General features: G+C 38.3%; 1 long non-coding RNA gene and 1 pseudogene across 6 annotated transcripts in view; both read right to left on the bottom strand.

Annotated features, from left to right (window-relative positions):
- Positions 1-19,599, bottom strand: part of LOC131492027 (uncharacterized) — a 509,746-nt gene that overhangs the window by 298,947 nt on the left and 191,200 nt on the right. For 4 of the 6 annotated variants that reach the window (XR_009251796.1, XR_009251786.1, XR_009251789.1 and 1 more), the window contains one exon: positions 12,394-12,521. The exons of the other annotated variants lie outside the window; for them this stretch is intronic. This is a non-coding gene — a long non-coding RNA (uncharacterized LOC131492027). The remainder of the gene's footprint in view (positions 1-12,393; positions 12,522-19,599) is intronic. 6 annotated transcript variants of the gene reach the window in all.
- LOC131492026 (actin, cytoplasmic 2-like) lies at positions 2,761-3,987 on the bottom strand (annotated as a pseudogene).

Genomic DNA, 19,599 nt, shown 5'->3' with positions numbered 1-19,599 from the left:
GCATTCATTAAATACAGAGGTTCATCCTGGAGATTGTGATTTAGTAAATCTGGGGAGGGGAGTAAAGGGGAGGGGAAGGGGTAGGGGAATGGGGAGGGCAGATGCTCTGTGATTATCACTAATGACCTTCTTCAAACAGGTTCCAACCCTTTTAAAAAGTCTCCCCCACCTCAAGTAATTTTGATATTTATCCAAGTTTAAGAAATAATGATTCATGGGGTACCCGGGTGGGTCAGTTGGTTAAGCAGCTCAGGTCGTGATCTCATGGTTTGTGAGATGGAGCCCCAAGTCAGGCTCTGTGCTGACAGTGCGGAGGCTGCTTGGGATTCTCTCTTTCCCTCTCTCTCTGCCCCTCCCCCACTCACGTGCACACCCTCTCCCTCTTTCCCTTTCTCTCTCTCTCTCTCTCCACCCCACCTCAAAATAAATAAATAAACATTTTTAGGGGCACCTCCATGGCTTGGTCTGTTAAGTATCCGACTTCAGCTCAGGTCATGATCTCGTGGTTCATGAATTCAAGCCCTGAGTCGAGCTCTGTGATGATAGCTCAGATCCTGGAGCCTGTTTCAGATTCTACATCTCCTTCTCTCTCTGCCCCTCCCCTGCTCACGCTCTGTCTCTCTCAAAAGTAAATAAATACTTAAAAATGTTAAAAATAAATAAACATTTTTTAAAAAAAGAATGATTTATGATCTTGAATTCACTAAGACTTTTCAATATCCAGGTATCAAATTCCAAAACATGGGTGAAGAGAAAAATCCTTTGAATAGTGGCAGGTCAGAGTTACACAAACCCAGTAAAAGTTGCAGCCAAGTAAGAATGACGCTGGGAACCTGTCGCTTTCACATGAAACTCAACGGTTTTTAAGGCTTTTTGCTACTGCCAAGAACCACCAAATTAAGAGGAAGCCATGAATATACGTGTCACTAGTGGCTTTTAAGTATCAGAACATTGCCAAAATAAACAGCAAGGGTCCTTTGATATTCATATTTCTTGGGGATCAAATGTGTGCACTCCAAGCCATATCTACCTCCTCTGAGACACTGAGAGGATAAAAATTAAGATGATTCAAGGCCTTTTCTTCTCAACTTCAGAAGAGCACAGTGCTCTCTCTCTCTGTCTCTCTCTCTCTCTCTCTCTCTCTCTCTCTCTATATATATATATATATATATATAGCACTGGCACACCTAGGAAATGATTATGTTTGAACAGCACACTGAATAAACTGTAGGGGATTTGGGAGCCTCTGCATAGATATGGTGGAAAAAATTCATTACATTTTCCTTACATCAAATAATTTGAAAATATAAATAAAATATAGAGTTTCAAATGCAGTATTGTGGTGGGCAGAGAACGTGCCATTGCAACTCCTCTTCATGGAGAGGCTTGGCTCAGGGATTGTCCCACCTTGCCCAGGGATACACCGACAGGGGCAGCTCATATCTAATGGGCAACCAGGCAGGATCTAAGGATCCAACCATAGTGGCCCAATAGGGAACAAGTCCGAGGGGGGCTTGACTGCTCCAGAGCTGCCTGGAGATGGGGTGGCCCAGACTTTGACTGCCTCACAAAGCAGTGTCCTCTTCCCAATCCTGCTCTGGCCTCTTTCTCTTCATAGGTGTGGATCCTTAATAAATACCCGGCCCTACAAATTCCCTTTCAGCCTCTGTTCTTGAGGAACCGTCAAATGACAAAGATAAAGAATAATTTTATTTAATAACAAGTTTGATGTCCTTTATTCAAGGGAAAACAATCCACGGATGAGGAGAGTACGGTGCCTCACAAGCAGTGAAACACTCTTCCCAAGGGATCTGGGGCAAGAGAAAGTTTTTATAGCACTTTCCTTCACATAAACCCCCAGAAGTGGAATTGTTGAATCATATGGTAGTGCTATTTTAAATTCTTTGGGGAACCTCCACACTGTTTTCTACAGTGGCTGCACCAACTTACATTCCCACCAGAAGTGCACAGGGTTCCTTTTTCTCCACATCCTCACCAACACTTGTCGTATTGTCTTTTCCATACGAGCCATTCTGACACGTGTGAGTTGATATCTCATTTTGGTTTTGCTTTGGTTTGGTTTACTGCAGCACTTTATTTTCCTCACATAAGACACATTGCTGGGGCCTAAAGTTCTCACATGACAGAAAACCAAAATTTGCTGTCATCTCCTAAAGAATTGAGAATTGCGCGCGCACACACACACACACACACACACACACACCACCTTACATAAATTAAAAGGGTGACTAAATTTACAGGTGTAAATGCAAACTGTTTCTTGACTCAAGGCAAGCAACAACCCATGGGTGTTTTGGGGGGAAAACATTAGCTAAGAAAAAAAATGGATCTGAAGGCTTAGACCTTTCCAACCCTATCAGATCAGCATGGCAGAAATGACAACTGGTTCAGGACTCTCACCAGCCTCTACAGAAATACTGGAATAGGCAGCTTTTATACAGCAATAACCCACACAGATCAAGAATCTCATGGTCTGGTAGACTCTCATGAAGCCAATGGATTCCTCTCCCATAAACATGTTCTCATCTCAGCCCTGACGTGATCAAGCAGCATGTACTAAGGTTTTAAGCCAAAGATAGATATACACAGGGTACTAACTGTACAAATGTAACAGTTAACTTGAATACAAGGTCAAAAATAGCAACAAGTTCTAACAATCCAGTGTTAGTTTCATATACACATTTCAAGGACATATTTCTTTTCAAAGGCTTGTTCCAGCTTCACGAGGCTAGCATGAGGTGTATATACATTTGGCAGGGAAATTTTACATTCCTGAATTATTTGGATGCATTTGGAAATTATTTGGAAACATTTGATGCATGCAGCAAACGCTATGCATCTGCTTGAAGTCCATTTAGAAGTATTTGTGGAGAACAATGGCAGGGTCTACCTCCTCATATTTCTGCTTATTGATCCACATCCACTGGAGGGTGGACAGTGAGCCTAGGATGGAACCCCCATCCACGCTGGGTACTTAACTATGTTCAGGAGGAGTGATGCTTTTGATTTACATTGTGCTGTGGGGCCAGGGCCATGATGTCCTTCCATATCCTGTCAGTGATCCAGGATACATGGTGGTCCCACCAGACAGCACCTTGTAGGAGTACAGTGTGTCATCATCATACTTCACAGTGGAAGTTGAAGGTGGTCCCATGGATGCCACAGGATTCCATAGCCAGGAAAGAGGGCTAAAAGAGCACCTCTGGATACCAGAACTGCTTGTGGCCAATGGTGATCACCTGACGACTGGGCAGCTCATAACTCTTCTCCAGAGAAGAGGAGGATGCAGCAGTGACCCCATCTCCTGCTCTGAGACATAGCAGACCTCCATGATGTCATTCAGGATTTCTTACTCAGCCACTCTGGTGAAGCTGCAGGCATGCCACATGAGGATCTTCATGAGATAGTCTTTCAGGTCTCAGCCAGCCAGGACCAGGTACGGGATGCTATGGGGCAGGGCATAGCCCTCATAGATGGGCACTGTGTGAGTGACCTGGCCCCCAGACTCCATAACAATACCAGTGGTATAGCCAGAGGTATATAGGGACAACACGGCCTGATGTTCACGTACATAGGCAGAGTGTAGCAGGTCTAAATGTGATCTGAATCATCTCTCAGTTGGTGTTGACATTCAGGGGGGCCTCAGTCAGCAGCCTTGGGTGCTTCTTGGGGTTGTAGAAGGTGTGGTGCCAGATCTTCTCTATGTTGTCTCAGTTGGTGATGATGCCATGCTTGATGGGGTAATTTAAAGGTCAGGATGCCACTCTTGCTTTAGGCCTCATCACCCAAGTGGTCCTTCTGCCCCATGCTCACAATGATGCCCTGGTTTCAGGGGTGCCCAACAGTAGACAGGAGCATGGCTTGGGCGGGGGTGGGGGTATCATCCCAAGCAAAGCCAGCTTTGCACATGCCAGAGCTACAGTCATGATAAGCAGGATGGTTTCTTCTGGTGGAGGTGGTGGGCCCCAGGGTGCCGTGAAGCAGGCATTGTGGTTTTGATTTGCATTTCCCTGATGATTAGTGATATTGAGCACTGTACATTTTCATATACCAGTTGGCCATCTGTACATCTCCTTTGAATAAATGTTATTCAGATCCATCCATTTTTAACCTGATTTTTTGTTTTTCTCTTTTTTCCTATTGGGTTGTAGAAGTTCTTTATATATTTAAAAAATTAACCCTTCCTCAGAAAATTTGCAAATATTTTTCTCCCATTCAGGAGTTGCCTTTTCATTTTTGTTGACGGTTTCCCTTGCTATACAGAAGCTTTTCAGTTTGATGTAGTCTCACTTGTTTATTTTTGCAAATAATTCTTACTAAATAATTGAAAATAATGATGAAGCTCTTATTTATAGACTGCACAGAGCTATCACCATGTAGCTCAATTCAATGTTACTAAAAGTGAATAGCCACTTCACCCAAGACAGAGGTATCTGATATGAAATCAGAGGTTCAAGGCTGCCTCCCGTGGCTGTGCTAGTCAGAAGGCCTTACCCCTGACCTACTGTGCCCTCTTCAGGCTCATGAAACACCAACACCTTTAGCAACTTTGGATCTAGCGATTTTAGTAGCCCCCTTCTTGGCCGTGATCACAGTATCAGAATGGAACAGGAAATGCCCAATTCTGCGCATCACCCTTGCCCATCACCTGATCTACCATCAGACCTCCTCACTCAGGCAGTCCCCTACAAGCCCTGGATGAGGCTGCTCGTGTCTGAGTTTGCCAGAAGAAATGTAAAACATTTAGTTAAATTCGGATTTCATACAAAGAAGATTTTTTTTTTTAGAAAAACCATGTCTCAAATATTACCTGGAACTTACTTGTATTAAATTTTTTAAAGTCTAAAATTCAAATTTAACTGGGTGTCATGTATTATTATTTGCTAATTCTGGCAACCCTGTTGGAAGTCTTGAAGGTTCTGGTCATCTCAGGCCCACCCCAGCCTGGGATGAACTAAGGAGATCAGTATTTCTTGGATTACCCATTATTTTCTCTGTGTATCTTTTGGGAAATGCTATTGTTGGATTTGATACTGTTGATTCCTTCAGTCTCTTTTGAAAACTCTTCTTTGCCTACCTGGACTCATTTTTCTTTTCTTTTTTAAATCTGACCAGTCTTTCTCTGGATTCTAATTCTTCCCCCACTGTCTAAATCAAAGGTTAGTCAATATTTTCTGTAAAGGGTCAGACAGTGAATATCTTATGTTTTGAGGACCGCATAGTATCTGTTATCCTGGACTCTGTCTTTATAGTACAAAAGCAGTCACTGGCAATATGCAAATGAACAAACATGGCTGTGTTCCAATAAAACTTTATTTACACAAATAAGCAATAGGCCGGATTTGGCCTACAGGCCATAATTTGCCAATACCTGCTCTAGATGCAGGTGTACATGGATCAGTCCTTGCCTCTCTTCTGTTTGCTCTTTCATCAATCTCATCTAATTATACAATAGACCTACCATTTGTATTTCAGTGACACACAAATTTGCATCTTAAACACTGACTTCCCTCCCTGTCTGCATATAAGATGATTCTTCCTGAATGTCTTACAGACACTTTAACTTCATCAATCCCAACCTCCCCCTGAAAGCGTCACATCTTCTGTTCCTCCTCCACAATCTCTATTTCTGCCAAGGTAACTACTATCCCTATGGCTAAACCCAGTTCAAAATTTCCATAGGTGTTTGGTTTCCTCCTTTCCCCAACTGTTTATATTCACCCAGTGGACAGGTTCTGTAAATTCAATACACTTATGTCCTATCTGTGTCTCCTGTCCCTTCCTACCACCAAAGGGAAGTTTTCTGTCCCCTTGCCCAGCCCATTGCAATATTATCCAAATGACTCTAGATACCAGACACCAACCAAATTTCTCCAATACTGTCAGACTGCTTTTCCTTAAAATAGTCCTGATTTTTCTCTTTTGTCCTAAAAACATTTTGAAGCCCTCTTAATGATTTTGTATTAATGTCTATGTTCTTTAACCTGAAGTCAAAGACCCTCTGTAGCCAGCCCCACACTAACGATCCAACACTTTAATTGTGTGCACCATTAACAATAGTCAAAAGGAACTACATGCAGTTCTCTAGCCAAACACTTTATCTATTTAATTCTTTCATGCTTTGGTTCTCCCCTGCCCTTCCCAATCTTACATTGGATTCTACCTACATTGGAAGACCCAGCTCAAATGGTATCTTGTCCACAAAGCCATCCCTAACCTTCTCGCTAGAAGAAATGCTTCCATATTCAAACTCTTAACTATAGTCAGATTATATCTCTCTTACAGGTATTATAATTTTCTACCTTATTTCACATTTAGCTCTTGCCCTGTCTCCCCAGAACAGGTAGAAACCTGGAAACAGATTCTCTGAATCTCCTTTTTTTCTTTATCTCCCAAAAGATTCAGTGAAAAATCCTTCCAAGCTCCCTCATTTTAGGTGTTCAATATATAACTGCTAAATTAATTAATAAAATAGAAGATTAGCATTCTGTATACAAAAAAAAAAAAAACTACTGAGTAAGTGACTGTGTTATGTGTAAAAAGAGAGAAATTGTGGACCTGAAGTTAATTTTAACTCATTCTTCATTTTTCCACCTTCCCTTTTTTTCACTGTGGAGGAAGGGAAAGGGGCATGAGGTAAACATTACTTTAAATTCAATCAGTAACCAAAAATTGGTTCATAAAAAAACACATATCTTGCTGGGGCTAGGGACTATTGTTTTATTTTTTTGTTTTGTTTATCTACATGTTTATTTAGGGGTTTTTTTTGCCTCGATTTATTTGAGGAGTATAGTCCCTTTAATATTATTCAGAAAAGAATTTGTAAAACTTTCATAGCTATCACTTATGAATGTTTTTCTTGTGCCAGACACTGTGCTAAGTGTTTTTATGTCTTATCCTGAAATCCCTTCAACAGTCCTTGGAGGTAGACAATCTTCCTCCTTTACACATAAAGAAACTGAGACTGAGAGAGGTTCAAACAGCTGAACAGAATTGAACCCAGATCTACCTAATTCAACAAACAGCCTCTATTCTTATCTAAAAAGACATACTGCCTCTTATATTGAAAATAATAATTAACTTGAAAGCAAGGACTGGAGACTATTAGTAAATGTGTGGTTTTTACTTCATGTGTATTAGGAAATGGAAGGCAGAGGCAGAGTAGCAGTCAGGTCCAGATCTAATACGGAACTAGGAACCATACCAGTTATTTTAACAGAGAGAATATAATATAAAGAATTTTGATTAGGTATAAAGTTGAAACTAGATAACTAAAGAAAGAAAGAAGAGAATTCCAAGGTATTAAAGATGTGATTGTAGGAGGCAGCTACTGTCTCTGGGGCCTGGGAGAAACAAAAGGAAGAGATTCAAAGTATCAAAGTTTACAAACTTAAAAGAAGAACCTCCTCAGGGGAAACTTAGATTCTGAAAATAGGGACACTGTTCAGGTGGTGTTAAAACACGCTGCAAATGAATTCAGTTGCACCTACAGGAAGGAACTGCTGCTGCCCGGGAGGAGCCGCATAGCTGGGGAGACATGGTAAGAACAGGAAGTAGAGGGGGAGGAGCAAATCCCTGCTTCCTCATCCGGAACCTCTAATGTCCCTACTGACAGAGCCTAATAGGGAAGCAGCCGGCCAAGCAGAACTGTGGTGTGCGGAGTCCCAGGCCCTGCAACACAGAGATACAGAGTTATAAAAGGATGGGTTTGGAAGTGAGAGGCAATAACTTAAGAAGTGGCCCAGGAAGGACACCTATGAAGAGGTATCTATTGAAATGTGGTCCTTGTGAGCTGAGAGTAAAGTCAAATAGGCCAACATAAGCAACGTGGGATAGATCTCTCACCTATAAAAATAAAATTGGAAAGACCTCTAGGTGGGGGGCTTGAAATAAGTAATGTAAAAGAAATAAAAGATGCAGATAGACTTCTTGACTTCAAAAATCAAACAACGGCTCAAGAAAACACCACCAAGGCAAATTACCTGTGATGGTGGCGGTGAGCAAATTTGCCATAATTGGTAAAGCACTGTTAATTCAAACCCCAAGGAATGCTAAAATGCCATCGTTTCACACTAGAGGTCACCCCCGGTAAGAAAATATAATTGTACCATCCTTTATTGTCCCCCTGTAGCTGTTACAATATTGGAGAGCTGCTCCTTATTGCAAAGAGATTGGATTTTTATGAGACTGACATGCTAAGCAGCTTTCTAGTCAAGTAAAATACTGCATTAAATAGAATTCACTTTCATACTTTGGTTGAGAAGCAGATATATTGACTATATAGTACAGAAGACAGTATTCATTACATGCAATCACTGACCTATTTCTACGGTATCAACTTTAATCAGAGGTAGGTCAACACTGTTATCAAGAAACAATACATTGTATATTACATAGAGACTGATCTTGGGGAAATACTGCCTCATGTCAGTATTTAAACTGGGGAAAATACTGCCTTGTATCAACAGAAAGTAGGTGTACTACCTGAAATAATTATACTACTTATTTTAACAAACTCATTAATTTTGGAGTTTATTGCATTAAAGACATTTATGGCTTGGGAAATTAGGATGTCTGTTATCACTTTCTGGCAAATTATGATTCAAGGACATCTTCTAGAAATGACATTTGCTAAAATTCTTAATGGTGGGGAATCCTCTTTAGGTACAGAATTCCAACTTTCAAATTTATCTGAATGTACTAAAAATAAGTTGACCATTATTTAATAAGACCATGCATTGCTATGATGCAGGTCACTTTTACTATATCTCTGTGTCAGTGCTCCTTTGATATTTGCGCTCCCAGCTTTTACTACCCAATAACTCTCACTGCTGTCATTCTTTTGTTGTTCTTGTTTGTTTGCTGCTCTCTACCTATATTCTGATCTTTCTACATTATTCGTGGAAAGAAGCAACACCTAAGGTGTTCTGGGTTTTTTTTTAATGTACTTTACTCAAGCTGCCATTCCTGGAGCCACCATGACTGTGTTGGTTAAAGTGTCCAAGAACTTAACCCTTCAACTTCATCACCCCCTCCCTCACTGTGGTCTTTTCTTGCACCCCACTTTACCACTCACCTGATCACATCCCTTCCCTTTTCATCAAATAAATGCACCACCTTCAAAATTTCTATTAGATATATACTATGTTGTATTATATTATTATATATGCTTTCATTGTACCATGCATCCCTAATATATCCAAATCCAGTGACACTTCACTTTTCCACAATCTATCACTTCTCGGGTTGGTACTGTCTTCCATACACTGTTTAAAACCCATGGATTATCATTATAATCACTCACGAGTTACTCACTCAACTCTCTTGCCCCACTTTTCTTTGATCATGTTCCTCTGGATAAATCCTCACCTTGGTTAAATCCAACTATCTACCTATTCTATGCTCTTTTCCATTAAGTCAAATGTTACTAGGGAAAAGAAATGCAACCACACTGTCAGGTCTAAATTTGAAAATCAAAACCAGAACTATTTGAAAATAATAACCAGAGAATCAAAGGGTCTCTCAATAATTCAAATATTCTTCCAGGATATATTTGCTTACCTACTTACCAAAATGGACTTTTAATATTTTCTCTCGCCTTGAACCTCTAGCACCACTATTCCCCAAAGACACATATACACACATACTCTCAGCTAATGATATTGCCTCATATTTGAGAAAAAGGAAGCATCTAAAAGAAACTGCCTTATCTTACCACCACTAAGTCCACTGCCTTCCCTGGTTCTTTTCCTGTAGTCTCTGGCTGTCCTTCCATTATAACGGATGAAGTATGCCTTCCTACATACCCCTATACTTGTGTCTAGACCCCATTCTTTCTCTACCGTTCAGGGTATCCATTCAGTTCCTGGTAATCAATTTCTCCCTCTCTAGTGAATCATTCCCATCAATGCATACACATTCTTCATGATGTCACATTATCGTCCATTTCTACTGACCACATACAATCTCCACTGACCCCATGGTCTACTTCCAGTTCCTGGAGTACTCTTCTGCTCCTTTTCATAGCAAAAGTTCTTGAATGGCTTATTTATGGCCCAGTCTTCACTTCCTGCCATGCCATCTCTCCTTAGCTCATTATCTTTCCCACATCATGGATTATTTTTGTCAAGGTTATTGGGAATCATCACTGAAATCCACCATGTTTCCAAATTTACTTGCCAGTTATAATTCTTTATCTTATTCAAATTCTTGGAAAGATTAAACACCATCAGACACTCGATCCCTCTTAAAACACATACTTAATTTTTGTGATTCCACATTTTGCTGTTTTTCCTCCTTACATCTGAATCACTTTGCTCAGTCTCTTTTTTTCTGGCCTTCCCTTCAGTCAAAACTGAGAAGCTGGAGTGGCCAGGGCTCCTCCAAGGCTCCACTGTTCTTAATCTCCAGTGCTTTCCTTGGTGAGCTTATGTATTCCCATTATTTTAATACCATTTGTGGAGACTATCGAATTTGTGTCTCCATCACAGACCTCTCCACTGAGCTCGAAACTCTAATCTGTAATTAACTGTAATTCTATGATTGACATTTCCACTCAAATATCTAATCATCTTATTAATCCCAATATGGCCAAACAGAACCTTGATTCCCTTGATTCTCTCCCCAATGTGCACTTTTGAACTCCTTCCCTGCTAATATCTCAACCAACCACCTGTTGCACAGGTACAACATTTATCATCATTTCAGTTCCTCTCTTCCCTTCATTCTCCTCTCTCGCATGCAATCCCTAAACCAGTTACTTCAGATTCAACTCCAAAAGACATTTTAAATCTACCTGCTCCTTTTTGTCTCCCCTGCACCAGCCACTTCCAGTTGCAATCATTATCACCTGCATGATTGCTCTACTCTACAAGAGAGGTCATTTCCATTGTTGAACTTTTCAAAAAATCAATTTTCTTATGTGACACAACATATTCCAACATATACACACTCACATACACACACACACACACACACACACACACACACACACACACACACACACACTTAAAACCCATGATTTATTTCCCTTTGCGCTTAGAATAAAACCCAAAGTCCTTCCTGTTGCCAAGATGACATGACTCACATTTCTAGCTTCAGGACCTACCACTCTCTCCCTATCTCATTATACTTCAGCCCTAATAGATTTGTTTTTATTCCTCAAACTCACCCAATTCTCTCTGCCTCAAGGCCCTTGTACTTGTTCTCATCTCTGCAGATCTCTGTGTGGCTGGACCTTACTACAGCTGAAACTCCCATCTTCACAGAGGCACCTGCGTTAGCTTCTTTCATAGCATCGATTGCTATGTGAAACTCTCTTGCCCATTCTTTGTTATTACTTACTTTCTTTTTTTCATCTGTCAGCTCTCTTTAAGTCAAGAACCTTGTGTGTCTTTTTTACTATTGCATCTAGAGCCTAGAGTATCTAGAGCATAGTAGACGCTAAATAAATACATACAGGAGGAGGAAAAATGTGAAGGAAAAAAAATGGGATTTAATGATTTTCTCACAAAGGTAATGGTACAACTACTTATACAGTTTCTCTAACATCTGTCTTTCCAACTTCCCCAACTAAATTTCATCTCTGCAAGTTTATGCATAAGACAGTACAGAGCACAGCTTGGCTCAGAGGCATGTCTCTGTTAAGTAAAACTAATCTGACAGCATCAGACCACTGGGGTTTAGCCGTTCACATTCTGGATGGCTGGAAATGATAGTGTGCCAAACCTCCTTGGGTACTCAGTGAACCACACTCTCCACCATCTCCCTACACACTCCAGGCAATTACCCATCTGGTTTGCCTGGCTCGCCCTGTCATATTTGAATGAGGTTTTCAGCTGAAAGTGAATGGTGTGTGTCCGACCTGAAAGGCAGCCTCCGGCAGTTGTATCCCAGGACTGCTTTCGACTGTAGCCACTCTCTCCAGAAGGGGGTCAGGATCCTCCCCAAAAGTAGCAGGACAGTTAAAGTCCTAGGCAAGAGTCAGGGGACTTGGGTTCTAATCCCTGTTTGTCTCAAGTTCACTGTGTGATTTGATAAAATCCCTGCACCACTGTAGGGTTGTTTCCCAACTGCAAACTGCGGGGTTCATATTAGGTAATCTCTGGAATTTCTTCCAGCTCTAACATTCCAAACTTGTAAACCACCAAGTGGCAAGCATTTGCTGGGTTGCAAATTCTCCAACCCAACAAGCCAATCTCCAACCTGGGATGAATGGCAATATTACCACCATTTGGGTTTTTTATATTTGCCCAGAACCTCATAATTATGAGGTTACCCTTACCACACCCTTTGACATAGATGGGTGACAAACACTAATTACCCTGCTCTGCAGGAGGAGGAAGGATGGCACAGAATGATTAAATGACTCACCCTCTATTTACCAAAAGCAGTGGTCTGGCAGGGACTAGAAATCCATGAGCTTCTGAGTTGTAGACCTAAGCTTAGGACATTAGGCCACAGGACTCTGCTAGAGTACTTGGCTTTGCTTGTTTTTTATTCTGGAATAGATGAAAAAAACACTCATGATTGCATTCTCTTTTCTGAACAATTCACTGCTACTAGTGCTAATGCAAATGGATAAAAAAGAAAAAGTTCTATTTACTTCAACCAAAACCCCAAGAAAATTCTGTGTGGGCAGGCACTGAGGTACATGGGGAGAGTGTGGACTCTGAAGTAAGAGACACATGTCTTTGTTTTGTGAGCAAGCATCCTTCCAGGTATTAAGAAAGCACAAAAAACATAAAGATGTGTAAGACTCAATTTTACTCATAACTCTGCAAGGTACCTAATTCTCTGAGTCTTGCTTTCCTAATCTATAAAATCTGACTAATAAAACTTGCCCGCAATATTCTTGCAAGGATGAAAAGTGATAAGAAAGACAACTCTCATTGTGGTTCCTCAATTAATTAACACTTTTTCCTTTTCTCCTCTTCCTTGCCTAGGGAACGCAAATTAGGGTGTTCCCTACTCACACATCCAAAGTCCCCTGCCACTCACCATCATCCAGTACAGAAGGACCACAGGCCACTAAAACAGGCGACCAATCATCCATGGGGTGAAAGGATCCCCTAGGATCTCCGTTTCCAGACTCATTAATGACATAGAGTATCTAAGAAATGAATGACTGACCCTGTGTCTCCTCCTATAACAGTGGAGTTAACCAAACTGTCCCAGGGAATATTCTGGAAGGAAGGGTCTCTGAAAGGTTTATAGACTCTTGGACATAAAATGTAGACTAAGTGCTATGATTTTTTTTTTCAAACAGTCTTTTATGGTATACTCAAATTATTTCTACTCCTCTGAATAGCCACTTCAGACTCCTTGTCCATCACCTGGTCCCTGTCATGCCACCAGACATGTGCAGAAGTCAGAGGATAAGAACAAAGAGACACAAAGTAGGGAAGGAAGGCAGGGAAGGAAGGATGTACAACTTACATTGTTAAAAACAAGGGAGTTAGAGTAACAAACAAGAGACAAGTTTACACTGAGGTGATCTATGTCCTTCTGGTAATGAGTCCTGGAACCCTGGATGCTGAGTTGGGAGACATGCTTTCAGGTCTGCCTCTGCTACCCATGGGCTGTGTGGTGATCTGTAGAGTATGAACTCCTACAGTGAACTGAGACTCAGTTTGCCCACTTTTGTATAAGTAGGGTAAGAACAAACTGTCCCCAAGTGCTTACTAGCACTAAAGTCCTAAGAATCCTGGAATAAGGTACATAGAAGCTGACACATAGTATCCACACATGCCTTATATACACAGGTTTGGGGGCCCATAGGTCCAAGGGTCCTATATCTTCATACCCTTTGTTATAGCATTGTATATTTTTCTTTGAGGTAGAAACAAACTTTATCTCCCCGAAATATAAATGTGTATAAGAATTATGTATTCCAATACATCTGTATCATTAACAAGTTTCCTAGGCATTTTAAACTAAAAAAAAAAAAAATTCCAAGGATCATATTTTGAGAAACTCTGGTCTAGACATACATGTCCCAAACTATTAACCAAGAAAGCAAAACACAGAAAAAGACACTTTCAATATTTGAAAGAAATTACTAATGAACATGCCACTTAAAATGATTGTTCTTAAACTGTGTAAGGAAAGTTTAGAAAATTCAGATTCCTGAGCCCTAATTCTTAACTGTTTAAGAACTGTGGGAAGGAGTGTAAATGGCCCAGATACAGGTGTGTTTTCAAAGCTCCTAACGCCATGCTGCTGATTGCCCAGGTCTGGAAACCACTGTTAGAAAGCAAAACCTCAGCAGCCAAGTCTGGCAAGTATGTCAGTCCCTCTCAGTGCCCAGCAGAAGTAATTTCTCCTCTCACTTGTGAACATCTGTGATAATCATCATGGAGAGCCGGCTTGTTTGTTAATGGGGGGAAGAAAAGCTATTTACCTAGTTTGCAAGCCAAGGGAGAGCTTAATTAATGTCAGAGCAGATACGATTTCCTCCTCTCTCCTTGCCCTAGGAACTCACAGGGATAACGAGAGGATTTTTAATTAATGTTTGAAAAGCATTCTGAGATCCCTGGATGAGAGGTGCTAGAGAAGGGCACAACATGATTATTATTGTTATTAATAGTAGTAGTATTAATAGAAATAATGAAGTTCTCTAAAGTGACTTTTTAGAAAATTGATTATATCAATTGCCAGTGTGCTGTTGTGGCAAGAATTTTTGGAGAATAAAGGAGAAGGAGGGAAAAAAAAACATAAGAAAAATAAAAAATGCTTTTTTTACCCATTAGAACTGGATAACATTTTGAGGTCCTAGCATGAGTGCTCTATGCCAAGTTCTTCTTATACTTTTCCAATGTAAATTAAAATACAATTATTAATTTCTATGTTACCAGTGTAAGATTTTGAAAGAACATAGTTATGAAGGAAAGATACAATTCCCAAGTTTGGAAAATAGAAGTTCTAAATTTGGGGCTTATCATTGGCTATTTACTGGCTTATCACTAATTATTTAACTTTGGGCAAGTCACATTATCTATATTTCTTTATTGGTAAAATAGAGAGATATTGAAATATGTTCTACCCAACTCACAGATTAATGAAAATGAATGGAGATGATAAATGTGGAAAACTTTTATGTCTGTAAGTTGTTAAACAGAAGTTGATGATGATGATGATGATAATGGTTACACCAAAAATTCAAATTGTAAGATGGTAGAAATAAATGTGCATTATTTATGATAAATTTTTTAAATATATTTTTTAATTTATCAAGCCAGATTGTTCTACAAGGCTTACAATAAAAAGCAACTATAGGAAGTTTAGAAAGTTAGAGTTCCTCAAGTTTACAGTGAAAATCAGCTAGTCCCTGCCCATCCCTTCTACTATAGTTCTTATTCCCAGAGACTCCCCTTTTTTATGCTTCAGCTGTTTCTCTTGATGTTTATCTCTATATTGTCAATTATTATGATCGAAATGCTATATCTAGCTCTGTACAAATGTTAAGATCATTTTTTTCCTATTATAATAGATATATTAATTATTTTATACTACCACCCTCACTCCCCTCCTTTCTACAGATATAGTTACATTTACCTTTGCTAAAATTAATATTTACTATTTACATAATTACTACTTCATAAATAATGTTATTAACCAAATAGTATACTACCATTACATTTGCTCTCTTACAACAACTCTTTGTTTTTCCTAGGGTTATTAATTGCCTAACATTTAAAATTTTGCTTACATTTCTATCAACTTCACACTAGGTTCATTCCATGAATTCTTGCAGAGCTATTAATGTCCTCTGAAAACTACTGTATTTTCAACCTTGTCAAGTGCATCAGATAATATAGTGCTTCTTTTTTTTCCCAGACACCTGCCTCTCCTGTCTTCTTACTGCAATCAAACAATACTATGTCAGAGGCCATTAAAATAGTAGTGAATCCTTGGATCTATGGGCTCCCACAGTGTGAGTATAAGGCATGTGTGAAATCTGTGCATCAGCCTCTATGTGTGTTGTTCCAGGATTCATAAGACTTTAGATCTAGTAAGCATCTTGTGGATGATTTATTTCTACCACACTTATTATGCACAGGTGGGGAAACTGAATCTTAGAGAGTTCACTCTTTGACAGTAGAGGCAGATCTGAAAGCACATCTCTCAGTTTTAGTTTCACCCAAAATGCATGATTACTAATATTTCTGTTATTTACATTGTAAATGACAGGTATATAAAAAACTACCACCCAGAATACTATTCCTGGCAAAAATGTCCTTCGGAAATGAAGGCGAGATAAAGACATTTCCAGACAAAGGAAGGAAGGAAAGAAGAAAGGATAAAGCAAAAAGCTATGGGAGTTTTTGTTTTTGTTTTTTTGTTTTTTTGTTTTTTACCACTCATCCTGTCATACAAGAAATGCTAAAGGGGTTTTTCAAGTTGAAGTGAAAGAACACTAAGTAAAAACATGAAAATATATGAAAGTATAAGGCTCATTGGTAAAAGGAAATATACAGTGAAATCCACTGTAATACTGTGTGTAAAGCACTTTTATTTCTAGTATAAAAGTTAAAAAAGCAATATTAAAAAAACTACAGCTACAATAATTTGGTAATGGATAAATAATATATAAAATATATAAAATATGACATCAATGTGGGGGAAGGAGAAGTAGATTTTTGTATGAGATTAAATATAAAGTGTTATAGGCTTAACACAGATTGTTATATCAGTAAGATGTTATATGTAAGCCTCATGGTAACCAAAAAGAACAAACCTATAGTAGATGCACAAAAGATAAAATGAAAAGTTAAAGCATACCACTATGAAAAAAAGAAAAAAAAATCACAAAGGAAGGTACCAAAAGAGGAAGAAAAGAACCAAGGAACTAAATAAATAACAATATAACAATAGTAATTTTAACAAAATAGTAATTTTCTACCTATCAAAAGTTAGTAATATTTTACCTATGAAAAATTAAAGTAAATGGATTAAATTTTTCAATCAGAAGACAAAGTAGCTGTATAGACTAAAAAACAAAAAACCCAAAAGACCAACAAGATCCAACAATATATCCCATGCAAATGGTAACCAAAAGAGAGTGAATATGCATAGCAATGGCTCCACATATTTCATATAAAGAAACCTTCAGCCAAATTTGTTACAAGAGACTAAAAATGTAACTATATTATGATAAAAGGGTCAATTCATCAAGAGGATATAACAATTGTAAATATATATGCACCCAACATTGAAGCATAAAAATATTTAAAGGAAATATTAACAGAACAGAAGGCAACAAGAATCAGTAAATTTAAGATTGAAATCATATTGAGTATTTTTTTTTACTACACTAAATACGAAATTAGAAATCTGTAACAGGAAAAAAAAAAAAACCCGGAAAATTTGCAAATACATGGAAACTAAACATCACATGCCTGAATAACCAATGGGTCAAAGAAGAAATCAAAAGAGAAATAAAAAAGGATCTTGAAACAAATGAAAATGAAAACATAACACTAAAATTTACAGAATGAAGCAAAAGCAGTTGTAAGAGAAAAGTTTATAGCAATAAATACCAAAAATTAAGAAAAATAAAAGATCTCAAATAAACAACCAAACTTTATAGCTCAAGGAATTAGAAAAGAACAAACTAAGTCCAAAGTTAGCATAAAGAAGAAAATAATAAACACTAGAGCAGAAATAAATGAAACAGAGACCAGAAAGAAAATCAACAAAACTAAGCTAGTTTATTAAAAAGATTAGCAAAATTCACACGCTGTTAGCTAGACTAATCAAGAATAAAAAGGATTCAAAAAAAACAAAATTATAAATGAAAGACGCAACATTAAAACTGACGTCAGAGAAATATAAAGAATTATAAAAGGTTACTCTGAATGTTAAATAGGACAACCTAGAAGAAAATTAGTAAATTCCTAGAATCATACAAGCTACCAAGATTAAATCAGGAAGAAAAATCTGAACAGACCAATAACAATTAAGGAGATTGAATCAGTAATCAAAAACCTCCCAACAGGGGCGCCTGGGTGGCGCAGTCGGTTAAGCGTCCGACTTCAGCCAGGTCACGATCTCGCGGTCCGTGAGTTCGAGCCCCGCGTCAGGCTCTGGGCTGATGGCTCGGAGCCTGGAGCCTGTTTCCGATTCTGTGTCTCCCTCTCTCTCTGCCCCTCCCCTGTTCATGCTCTGTCTCTCTCTGTCCCAAAAATAAATTAAAAATGTTGAAAAAAAAATTTAAAAAAAAAAAAACCTCCCAACAAATAAAAGCCCATGATTAGATGACTTCAGTGGAGAATTCTACCAAACATTTAAAGAAGAATTAATACAAATCATTCTCAAACTCTTCCAAAAAATCAAAGAGGAGGAAACACTTCCAAACTCATTTTATAAGGCCAGCATTACCATGATACCAAAGCCAGATAAAGACACTACAGGAGAAGAAAACTGGAGTCAATAGCTCCAATTAGCAGTGATGCAAAAATTCTCAAAAAACTCAAATTTGGCAGCATATTAAAAGGATCAAACATCATGAACAAGTTGAGATTTATTCCTGGGATGCAAGAATAGTTGAACATGTGCAAATCAATAAACCTGATATACCACATTATTAGAATAAAAGATGAAATTCATATGACCCTCTCAATACATGCAGGGGAAACCTCTGAAAAAATCCAAATCCTTTCATAATAAAAGCTCAACAAAATGGGTATAGAAGAAACATACCTCAACATAATAAAGCTACAAATGACAAACTACTGCTAGCATAATACTCAGTGAAAAGCTGAAAGCTTTTCCTCTAAAACCAAGAACAAGACAAGGGTGCCCACTCTCACCATTCCTATTCAATATAGTAATAGAAATCCAAGCCAGAGTAATTAGACAAGAAAAAAAAAAAAAAGGACATCCAAATTGGAAAGGAAAAAGTAAAATTGTCTCTGTTTGATGATGGCATGCTTGTATACACAGCAAACCTTAATGATTCAACCAAGAAAAAAAAAAGTTAGAACTAATAAATGAATTCTGTAAAGATGCAGAATACAAAATAAGCATACAAAAATCAATTGCATTTCATGCACTAGGAACAAACTATCGGGAAGAAAAATAAGGAAATGATCCAATTTACAATAGTATCAAAAACAATAAAATACTTAGAAATAAATTTAACCAAAAATATAAAACGTATGTACAGTAAAAATTATAAGATATTGATGAAATAAATTGAAGAAGACAGAAACAAATGGAATGATATCCTGTGTTCATGGATTGGAAAAATTAAGATTTTTTAAATGTCCATACTACCCAAAGCCATCTATAGATTCAAGGCAATGCCTATCAAAAGTCCAATTTTTCACAGAAATAAAAAAAAAAATCCTAAAATTTGTACAGAACAAAAAAATATCCCAAATACAGCACTCTTGAGAAAGAACAAAGCTGGAGGCATCACACTCCTGATTTCAAACTATAATCCAAAACTATAGTAATGAAACAGTATGGTACTAAGATAAAAACAGTCACATAACTCAGTGGAACAAAACTGAGAACCCAGAAATAAAACTATTCAGATCATGTCAACTAATATTTAACAAAGAAGCCAAGAAT

This window comes from Neofelis nebulosa, chromosome 12 (genome assembly GCF_028018385.1).
Source record: "Neofelis nebulosa isolate mNeoNeb1 chromosome 12, mNeoNeb1.pri, whole genome shotgun sequence".
Taxonomy (NCBI): Eukaryota; Metazoa; Chordata; class Mammalia; order Carnivora; family Felidae; genus Neofelis; species Neofelis nebulosa.
Note: the sequence above shows the minus strand (reverse complement) of the source record. Positions and strands in the feature narration are given on the sequence as shown.